Here is an 11,997-nt window from a genome sequence, read left to right as displayed (position 1 = left end):
TCCCCCTTCTGGCAACCCCCTGATGTATCTTTTGGTTGGGGAGCCGCGCCGAAAAAGTGGTCACTTTTTTTAACAACATTTCTCAAACAAAAACAAGTGTTGGGGGCCTAAATAAGGCATTTTTTCACCATTTGAGACAACAAAAAGGGTTGGGGGTGAAAAGGCGTTAAAAGGCGTGTATATGAAGTAATGGGTTAATTCTTCGGCTGCCTGATTGTGTAAATATTGGAAAACTCAGCGCAAACTCCTTGCAGCGGTTACTTCCCTTTATTAGTACACTAAGTTATGTTTATTGAAAGGCAGCATGTACTTGCTAAAGGTGAACCATTCATTCTTTTTTCAAAGCAATAAAAAGGGAACTTAAGTTGGTGAGCATAGGGATACCACATTTATGAAAATATCAGAATTTTCAATTATGGTTATAAAAATATTTTGTTTTACTGCACATTTTTTTTCACCAGAAATCTAGACAAGGACACTGAAGTGAGGATTGCTGTCTATATGTGGTTCATAAAGTCAAGTAAAACAAAATTCAAATATTCATTATATGCTTTAATCTCCATCAGTCATGCATACAAAGTACACATGCACATCAAAATAATATTTCACAGTAACACAAATATAAATACATTATAACGTAAAAAAACACGGTTTTTTGATTCTTTGGTCTCTTCAATGATTGTATTCATATCAAAAAACAAAATATGTAAGGAATGCAACTAACTACCATAAATATAATGTGATAATATCCTTAACAACCATATTAAAATCAAAGTACAAAAATGTACTAATGATCGGCGCAGTACCAGGTTTAAATTCTTTTCAGTTCACATTTTGAAGGGGAGATATAAATCTGAATAAAATCATTCAATAAAGATTCATGACCCAATCCTTTGTGATAACTTTGATATTGGACGCCAACTTGGATTTCTCGAACCGCACTATGATTGAGGCTATCACCCGACCATAATATTCTTGCAATAGCAGATTCTACAACAGTTATAAGGGATTCTTTCATGCATACTGAGATCCCTAAGAAACAAGATTATTGTCGTGCTACACTACTGAACTTATCAGATCCCTTAGGGGAATGGAATGCTGCATCTCAGTAGTCAAAGTAATTTGATGCCTTTGAATTAATTATAAGAGAATCGCTGTATTTAATTTTCAAATTAAATTGTGTCATAATATTTCTACGGCATAGAAGAAATTTGTTTCTTTACACATTTTCTTTAAAATGCTTGGTTCTGATTTACTAAAATGACATCAACCTTATATAATACTGTAATTGGTATGCATGGATGTTGTAGCTGTTGGGCCTATACAATTGGTCCCGATAACATCACCTTCCAAACAGAAATGAAGTGTATAATTTTTTTCAACACATACTTCTATTGTAAGCACAAATAATACATCATTTAAATACATCAACATTAACTAAATAGTCATCACAATCTCGAAAGTATTCCAAGTCACAACAAAGTGTTTCATAAATTCATACAGTAAAATTTTCAATGTTTTAGTTTAAACATTGGAATAACTTCATGAATTCAATTGAAAAAAATTCTTTTGTGTCATACAAAATTTATGATGGTTTAGACATTTGAAATATTAGGTGTTGTTTCCATCTTGTGTAGCTGCAAACAATTAACATTCTTATATACAAATGTATATAAATATAAATGTTTATAAATACAAGAGGGCCATGATGGCCCTGAGGTCGCATCTGTATATAGGCCTCCCCCCAGCAGGGCCAATTTTAGTCCAAGGGCTTTTATTTGAACAAACTTGGTAGACACTCATAAGAAGATGTTTCATGCTAAACATATAAGCTCTGAGCTCATTGGGGTTTTCAAAGAAGATTTTTAAAGTTTTTACTATACACATATAGTTAAAAACAATGACACCACTAGGGCGATGCCAGTTTTGACCCCAGGGCTTTTATTTGAACAAACTTTGTAAACAGTAACTAGAAGATGTTTCATGCTTAATATGTAAACTCTAGCTATTTCGGTTTTTTCACAGAAGAGTTTTAAGTTTTTGCTATACACATATAAGGAAAATCAATGACCCCCGGGGCGGGGCCAATTTTGACCCCAGGGCTTTTATTTGAACAAACTTTGTAGACACTCACTAGAAGATGTTTCATGCTTAATATCTAAACTCTAGCTATTTGGGTTTTTTCAAAGTAGATTTTTTAAGTTTTTGCTATATACACATAAGGAAAATCAATGACCCCCTGGGGCGGGGCCAATTTTGACCCCAGGGCTTTTATTTGAACAAACTTGGTAGACACTCATTAGAAAATGTTTCATGCTTAATATCTTAGCTCTAGCTCTTTGAGTTCTTTTAAAGAAGATTTTTTAAGTTTTTACTATGTGCATATAGGGAAAGTCAATGACCCCCTGGGGCGGGGCCAATTTTGACCCCAGGGCTTTTATTTGAACAAACTTGGTAGACACTCACTAGAAGATGTTTCAAGCCAAATATCTAAGCTCTAGCTCTTAGGTTTTTTTTAAAGAAGATATTTAAATTTTTTTCTTTCGGTTGCCATGGCAACCAGAGTTCTGCATGGAATTAAATTCTTTGAACAATTTTTAAAGGTGACCACCAAAGGAACATTCCTGTGAAGTTTGGATGAAATTGGCTTATTGGTTTATGAGGAGATGTCATTTAAAGTAAAAGTTTACGGACGGACGCTGGCCGGACTCCGGACGAAAAGCGATCACAAAAGCTCACCCTGTCACTTTGTGACAGATGAGCTAATAACTATATAAATTGTCTTAGCATTGATACCTTAAAATAATCTCCTGAAAAATTGTCGCCTTTTGTTTAATAGTTCAATAATGTTCCTTTCTCTTATTCAAATAATGAGTTCCAAAGAAATAAGAAAGCTTGTTTATTACATGCTTTTTGGTTGATATTGATTTTGATAATTTCAGAGTCAGATCTAAATATGGATGAAAAAAAAATCTTACATAAGTGGAGATATTGGCAGAAATAGTCACTCCATCATGAGTTAAATTAGCCTAGTTTACAAGAAAATTTGCATAATTATATCATTTTAACTAGGTAACATAATTTGTAAAAATTTACAGAATTATACATATTTTGTTGCCATGATTTTATAGCGAAAGATCTAAATGTTAAGTTTTTCCAGATATCAAAAAAATAAGAATCTCTTTATACTAATACAATCTCAAGTAAATTTGCCATTTAACAGACTTATACACTAACAAAGTTGTAAAAAACTGGCAAGAACAAGTACATTTACTCCCAACAAGTCAATAAAACAATAACCTCATGTTGGCAATTATATTATATCATACATGTGACAAATGAAATGGGCCAAATCTGGATTTTCAGCTCGACTTTGAGGCTCAAAACTGGATTTTTTATTGACTCGAATTTCAATGCGTGTTTGGCACATTTGGTTCAAAGAATCTATATTACCCTCAAAATCATTAAATGATTATATTTTTTATGTTTTTTTTTGTAAATCAATATTAATAATAAATAAATAGATAAATAAATAAGTGTCGTCATACAGGCTATTTCTAAAACAGTCACATTTTCACATTTCATTATTTTCAGTCTAAATAATTATAGCAATTGAGGGGAAAAGCTTTTTGACAAGGTCCTTGTGACCTTGACCTTTGACCTGGTGACCTCAAAATCAATAGGGGTCATCTACTAATCATGACTAACCTCCATGCCAAACATGAAGACTGTGGGTCAAAGGAATCTTATGTTATTGGGCGGACAAGCTTTTTGATGTCAAGGCCCTTGTGACCTTGACCTTTGACCTGGTGACCTCAAAATCAATAGGGGTCATCTACTTATCATGACTAACCTCCATGCCAAATATAAAGACTGTGGGTCAAAGGAATCTTAAGTTATTGGGCGGACAAGCTTTTTGAAGTCAAGTCCCCTGTGACCTTTGACCTGGTGACCTCAAAATCAATAGGGGTCATCTACTAATCATGACTAACCTCCATGCCAAATATGAAGACTGTGGGTCAAAGGAATCTTAAGTTATTGGTCGGACAAGAAAAAACCGACGGACGGCCGGACAGCCGGGCGGACAAGCTGATTCCAGTATACCCCCCTTACAACTTTGTTGTGCGGGGGTATAATAATTATATCTGTCTTTTCAGTCATACAATAATGGCTAATAATTTAAAACACAAGCTATTTGAAACTACCCGCCTATATGACTGAAATACTGTTGGAAAAAGGCGTCAAATGAAACAAACAAACAAACAAAATTTTGAAAACATGCAACAACTATTCATGAACATAAGACTCAGACAGTTAAATAACGTAACATAAGTAGAAGACTCAAAATAAATGCAAGAATCGTTCCGTTAATTAAATCCACATTTTTGCCTCCATGATTGTGTAATTCCTAAACAAACAAAAAAAAATACCCACTCACTAAAAATAGGTTAATTAGACATGGTTTTGCCGCATTCTTTTTAAATATCGGGAATTCAAGCTGTAATATCGGGAATCGGGATCAGTGTCGAAATATTGGAATTTTCTTGTGACAGGTGAGCTTAACCCATGCTGTGACCTTGACCTTTTATATAATAACATAAACTTTTTACACAATACATCGTCTACAAATGCTAGCAATGTGTACAAATTAATGATAATATTCCACTTTAGAAATTCACTACCCTTTAGAAAATATGAGAATTAACTTAATTACATGGTTGCAAGTTAAAAATATCAGAAAAATTGGAAATCCTGAATTAAGCATTACTTCAATTGCCTTTATATAGAAAAAGAGAGCTTTCATGGGTAGAAAACAAACCTGAAGCTTGAACACCCATAAAGTTAAAGCCTTCACCTTCGACATAGTCAGCATTCATACTTTTCTGATCACATGCACAGACAGGGGTAACAAACTTTAACCTACCCAGCCCCCGCAACCAATTTTATAACAAGGACATAATTAGTATTACAAAAAAGAGACTATAAAAAGGACAAGATCTGGCAAATGTGGAAGTATATTCAAGATTCTTAAAAAAATCAAAATTACTATGAATGTGATTAGTTATTTGCGTGTTTTAACCATTAATCTGGTAGAACCAAATTTTATTAGATTTTGCCACCATTTACGAGTCAGGCCAGTAGTCTCACCAGACTCTACACTGTTGGTTAATTTCAATTTTTTGTTTTCATTTCCCAAATTGATAATGGACAGTTAAAAAAATTGAGGCTGGTAAAATAGATTTACAAAATTCAGTAGGTTAACAGTTTAACAGACCAATACCTACTATCAAATATAAATACATAAATGATATCAAAACAATAAAAGTACTAAACAAGAGGGCCATGAAGGCCCTGAGGTCGCTCACCTGTATATAGGCCCCCCAGAGCGGGGCCAGTTTTAACCCCACGGCTTTCAATTTAACAAACTTGGAAGACACCCATTAGAAGATGTTTCATGAAGTTAAGTTTTTACTACACACATATAATGAAAAATAATGATCCCCCCCCCCGACAGGCCCAATTTTAACCAAAGGGCTTTTATTTGAACAAACTTGGTAGACACCCATAAGAAGATGTTTCATGCTCAACATCTAAGCTCTAGCTCATTGGGTTTTTTAAAAGAAGAATTTTTAAGTTTACTATACACATATAGTTTAAAAACAATGCCACCCCTGGGGCGGGACCAGTTTTGACCCCCAGGGCTTTCATTTGAACAAACTTTGTAGACACTTACTAGAAGATGTTTCATGCTTAATATCTTAACTCTAGCTATTTGTGTTTTTTAAAAGAAGATTTTTAAGTTTTTGCTATACAAATATAAGGAAAATCAATGACCCCGGGGCAGGGCCAATTTTGACCCCAGGGCTTTTATCTGAACAAACTTTGTAGACACTTACTAGAAGATGTTTCATGCTTAATATCTAAACTCTAGCTATTTGGGTTTTTTCAAAGAAGATTTTTAAGTTTTTGCTATACACATATAAGGAAAATCAATGACCCCCTGGGGCGGGGCCAATTTTGACCCCAGGGCTTTTATTTGAACAAACTTGGTAGACACCCATAAGAACATGTTTCATGCTAAATATCTTAGGTCTAACTCTTTGAGTTCTTTAAAAGAAGATTTTTTAAGTTTTTACTATAAGCATATAGGGAAAATCAATGACCCCCTTAGGCTGGGCCAATTTTGACCCTAGGGCTTTTATTTGAACAAAGTTGGAAGACACTCATTAGAAGATGTTTCATGCTAAAAATCTTAGCTCTAGCTCTTTGGGTTCTTTAACAGAAGAATTTTTAAGTTTTTACTATATGCATATAGGGAAAATCAATTACCCCCTTGGGCGGGGCCAATTTTGACCCCAGGGCTTTTATTTGAACAAACTTGGTAGACACCCATTAGAACATGTTTCATGATAAATATCTTAGCTGTAGCTCTTTGGGTACTTTAAAAGAAATTTTTTTTAGTTTACTATATGCATATAGGAAAAATCAATGACCCCCTGGGGCGTGGGCCAATTTTGACCCCAGGGCTTTTATTTGAACAAACTTGGTAGACACCCAATAGAACATGTTTCATGCTAAATATCTTAGCTCTAGCTCTTTGAGTTCTTTAAAAGAAGATTATTTAAGTTTTTACTATGTGCATATAGGGAAAATCAATGCCCCCCTGGGGCTGGGCCAATTTTGACCCTAGGGCTTTTATTTGAACAAACTTAGTAGACACCCTATAGAACATGTTTCATGCTAAATATCTTAGCTCTAGCTCTTTGAGTTCTTTAAAAGAAGATTTTTTTAAGTTTTTACTATATGCATAATGACCCCCTGGGGCGGGACCAATTTTGACCACAGGGCTTTTATTTGAACAAACTTGGTAGACACTCACTAGAAGATGTTTCATGCCAAATATCTAAGCTCTAGCTCTTAGGGTTTTTTAAAAGAAGACAGGGCTGCCAACAGCAAATTGCAAAATCAGAGGAAAATACGCCGGGGGTCAAGGAAGCTGTGCAAGCCACCTTTGCGGGTCCAGGGCAGAACCATGGTGGGAGACCATGGGGCGAAGCCCCCAAAAGCTCCTGGATTCTGATGATTTGGTATGCCCTAAAATAAATTTCCTGGACTCTAAATTTGTCTTCCTTGGTTGCCTTTAAAGCCATTCAGAGACACTTTAGTTTGACTTCAGGTTTTCATCAGCCCTCAAAACAAATATCCGACATTTTGACGCATTTTGACAACAGACAAGAGCGACAAATTAAACTGTAATTTGATTGGTTATTCTAAAATAGAATGCCGGAAAAGACTCGATTTGACCAATGAGAAAAGCGCTTACAGACGTACCATAGGCGGCTAGCGTAACGATAAAAGCCGAAGCGTGCCGATTTTGGGTACTGTATAAAATATGACAAATGAAATTTATTGTCTTTGTCGAATTTACATCAATCTCAAAAATGACCCAGGAGCTCAGGAAATCCGCGGATTTCCGCGAATCCAAGGAAAATCGGCAGCCCTGAGAAGATATTTAAAAAATTTTCTTTCGGTTGCCATGGCAACCAGAGTTCTGCATGGAATTAAATTCTTTGAACAATTTTTAAAGGTGACCACCAAAGGAACATTCCTGTGAAGTTTGGATGAAATTGGCTTAGTGGTTTATGAGGAGATGTCATTTAAAGTAAAAGTTTACGGACAGACGCCGGACGGACGCCGGATGAAAAGCGATCACAAAAGCTCACCCTGTCACTTTGTGACAGGTGAGCTAAAAAGCAACAATGCATTAGAGGTGGAATAACTGACACTGTTACAATCATGCAAGATTATTTTATTCTTAAAACACCTTAATTTATCAAACATGAACAAAGAAGATAACTATGAAATTCATTGATAATTTTTAGTCAGATCTAATATGCCTCACATCATAAAATTTTACCATAACTTTTCAGCAGAGAAGTTATGATACTCAAAATGGAAAAAAGCCTAGTTTTAAAATATTCATAGGCTGATAAAACATGTTCATAGAACATCAAATTTGCTATCATATAACTTAACTATTAAGGATTTTTTTACCTGAAAAACATGAATTCACATTCATTTCCTATGTAGTGAATAGACTGAAATTAGATGTAAATTTTAAATAATTTCGTAACCAATATACCTAAATAATTTACCTGTTTAAAAAACATTGTAATTTGGAATTGCACTATTTTGGAATGTTCATTGGCTTTGAAATAAATAAACAAAGACAAGTTGCACTAAAGTGTGCTGGTTAAAAACATATGTGCTGAACCAATTAAAATAATAAAAGACTGCATAAAACTTTGCACTGAATTAAAGTTATTGCATAACGTTGTAAAGTGTCATATATATATTGCCCTTGTTTTCTATGTAATATAAGTATCATATATTATACAAATATGGACTTTTTACCCAGGTGATAGCCGAGGTCAATATTAATTTTTCAGTACATATCACATTATATTCACTAGCTAAAAAGTACATATCTATTTTATTATATAATTTATAAATAGCTTTCGGAAATCTTTATTTTTCAGGTTGTCTTCCTTTTCCATAATTTATAAATAAGAGTCAAATTAGACTATTTTAGTTACTGTCTTTACATTTTTTAGAATAATACGAATATTAGCATGCCAATGCGCTCATTTTAAAAATAGAAAGGGCCAAATTGTTGAAAAAGAAGAAAACCTGATTTCCGAAAGCTATTCATAAATTATATAATAAAATAGATATGTACTTTTTAGCTAGTGAATATAATGTGATATGTACTGAAAAATTAATATTGACCGAGGCGATAAGTCCATATTTGTATAATATATGATACTTATGTTACATAGAAATGGAATGTTTGTTTAAAACAAACATAGATAACAATATGGTCATCACAGAAAATGCTTGTATATGAAAACATTTATATTTTACATAAAAATACATTGTATAAAAATTAACAGTCCTGTCCTGTATATTAAACATAACTTTATAAAAACAAAATAACAGATAATAATGTAGGAATGTTTCAAATTGAAATTTCTTTAACATCACAAATTTTGAACTTAAGTCATTAAGAAAGGTCAGTATTCAAATTTTCCAAACAAAAACAGTTAAATGCAACAAGGGGTGAGACAGGCATCACATCATTTCAGTACTTCATTGCCAAACAAGAACCTTAAGAAGATACACATTTTAACTGATAGCCTGAGTGAAATATTAATTAGGTAAAATTCAAACCCAATTATTGAGAAAAACTTTAGCCTGTGTTTGCCTGTGTAAGAAATCGACTGTTAATGAGACACAATAACATCAAATCTAAACAGTTAAAATGCACCTGTGAAATTTGAATAGCACATTAAATTTTAACAAGCAAATTCGTTGAATTTATATCCCCCGCCGAGTACTGGTTATTACTAACACAACAACTGAAGACATTAAAGGCTTTATTTATATATTTATCATGGCATAAACAGTAATATTCTTTGAACTTGATAAATATTCAGGGCAATAACAGAGTCATAACTCTGTGTTAAATAGTTATATCTGGAAATGCCAATGAGATGTATGCATACTGTATAACTAATCAAGGGCCATAAATCTGAGTTTTAAGTGTCTGACTGGAACAAGGCGACTATATGCACATCTCCTCTTCGTATCCCATAAAGTTTCATTGAATTCCAGCCAGTAGTTACAGAGAAGTAGCACGGAAACGATTATTGCTCTGGTTGTATACTGCATAAGTTATCAAGGGCCATAACTTTAAGTTAAAATGTCTGACCCGAACAAGACGATGATATGCCCATCTCCTCTTGGTATTGAAGGTTCCCATAAAGTTTCATTGAATTCCAGCCAGTAGTTGCAGAGAAGTAGCGCAGAAAATAATATTTTTCTATATGCATACTGCATAACTAATCAAAGGCCATAACTCTGAGTTAAAATGTCTGACCCCAACAAGGCAATGTTATGCGCATCTTCTCTTGATATTGAAGGTTCCCATAAAGTTTCGTTGAATTCTAGCCAGTAGTTGCAGAGAAGTAGCGCGGAAACGATTTTTACTCTATATGCATACTGCATAATTAATCAAGAGCCATAACTCTTAGTTTAAGTGTCTGACCCAAACAAGATGACGATATGCGCATCTCCTCTTGGTATTGAAGGTTCTCATAAAGTTTCATTGAATTCCAGCCAGTAGTTGCAGAGAAGTAGCGCGGAAACGATTTTTACTCTATATGCATACTGCATAACTAATCAAGGGCCATAACTCTTGAGTTAAAGTGTCGGACGGGAACAAGCCGACGATATGCGCAACTCCTCTTGATATGGAAGGTTCCCGTAAAGTTTCATTGAATTCCAGCCAGTAGTTGCAGAGAAGTAGCGCGGAAACGATTTTTACTCTATATGCATACTGCATAACTAATCAAGGGCCATAACTCTTGAGTTAAAGTGTCGGACCGGAACAAGCCGACGATATGCGCAACTCCTCTTGATATTGAAGGTTCCCGTAAAGTTTCATTGAATTCCAGCCAGTAGTTGCAGAGAAGTAGCGCGGAAACGATTTTTTCACTATATGCATACTGTATAACTAATCAAGGGCCATAACTCTGAGTTAAAGTGTCAGACTGGAAGAAGCCGTCGATATGAGCATCTCCTTTTAATATTGATGATTCTCATAAAGTTTCGTTGAATTCCAGCCAGTAGTTGCTGAGAACTAGTCCAGAAACGAAATTCGGACAGACGGAAGGACAACGCCAAAACTATATCCCCCTCCCGATTCCATCGGCGGGGGATAATAAAAAATACCGGTACTGATGCTTAGGTGGAGATTAGTAGAACAGTACTCATTATTCTTAAAATAGACTTCTTGAAATTAACAAAGTTGAAAAAATAACTAAAATAATGATACATGACATATGATAAAACAAATTATTACACAACAATAAAAATTTGCATTAATGCTGAAAATGAACATATTGCAAAATATATAAAATAAGGTATATCTCAACATAACAAAAAATACTTCACAAGAACTGTCACAGGAGACAATGATGGTCAACTAATTAAATACTGGACGTAAAAAATACTGGTAAAGGAAGACAAAACTAGGAAAAAAAAACAATTATGATACAAATATATATATCTGCACCAGTATTAATAAAGCACTCAAATGTTCCAATATTTTTGCACCACATTAAATACATGTGACTATGTCAATAAAAGTTTAACAGACATTTCTATGATAACAATTTGAAACCTGCAGTCAATCCCATCAGTACAAAAATTGATATAGAGCAAAAGTATATAAAGTTTTAAAGTAAAATTAAAATCATTAATTCAAAGAGGACTCTTGAAATAAAGATGCTAGAGTTTGAACCTTGTCATGTATGATGTGAGTAATGACAAAGACCAATTATCTTAAGTCTAGAATAGATACCATTTATAATAAAAATATAACAATTTTCAAATAATTCCAAGTTTGGAGATAATTCTGGAAAAACGGGAGCAAGACGTATAAATCTTAATACATATGACAAAGATGTTGATAACAAACATATGTTTGAAGTCTTAAGTAAATCCCTGAAGAAATAAAGAAGTTACGGCAAAATTAACTTCAAGAGGAAGATAATTTGGAAAACATTGACACAAGAGATATGAACCATGTCATATTATCATTTAATACATGTATAATATAAACATTAAGAAAAGTTAAAGGAAAAATTTACAATTTTTATAATTATACAAAGTCCAAGTTCAAGGGGTGAATAATTCTGGAATTATTCAAGCTAGAGTTAGAATCATGTCACAAATGATTAATAAAACACAAATATTTGAATTTTGAAGAAGACATCTTAAGAAATGAAGAAGTTATAGTTAAAAATTACATTTTTATAAACATAGATTAAGTTCAGGGGGCTACGTTACAATAGAAACTGTCAAACTATAATGTTGTTTACCTATTTACTTGTAGTTAATGCAATATGCAATTTGTCTGCGGTGTCAAGACAT

This window comes from Ruditapes philippinarum, unplaced genomic scaffold, assembly GCF_026571515.1.
Source record: "Ruditapes philippinarum isolate M1 unplaced genomic scaffold, ASM2657151v2 ctg1273_1_1_1_1, whole genome shotgun sequence".
Lineage (NCBI taxonomy): Eukaryota > Metazoa > Mollusca > Bivalvia > Venerida > Veneridae > Ruditapes > Ruditapes philippinarum.
The sequence above is the reverse complement of the archived record's forward strand: the minus strand, read 5'-3'. Positions refer to the sequence as shown.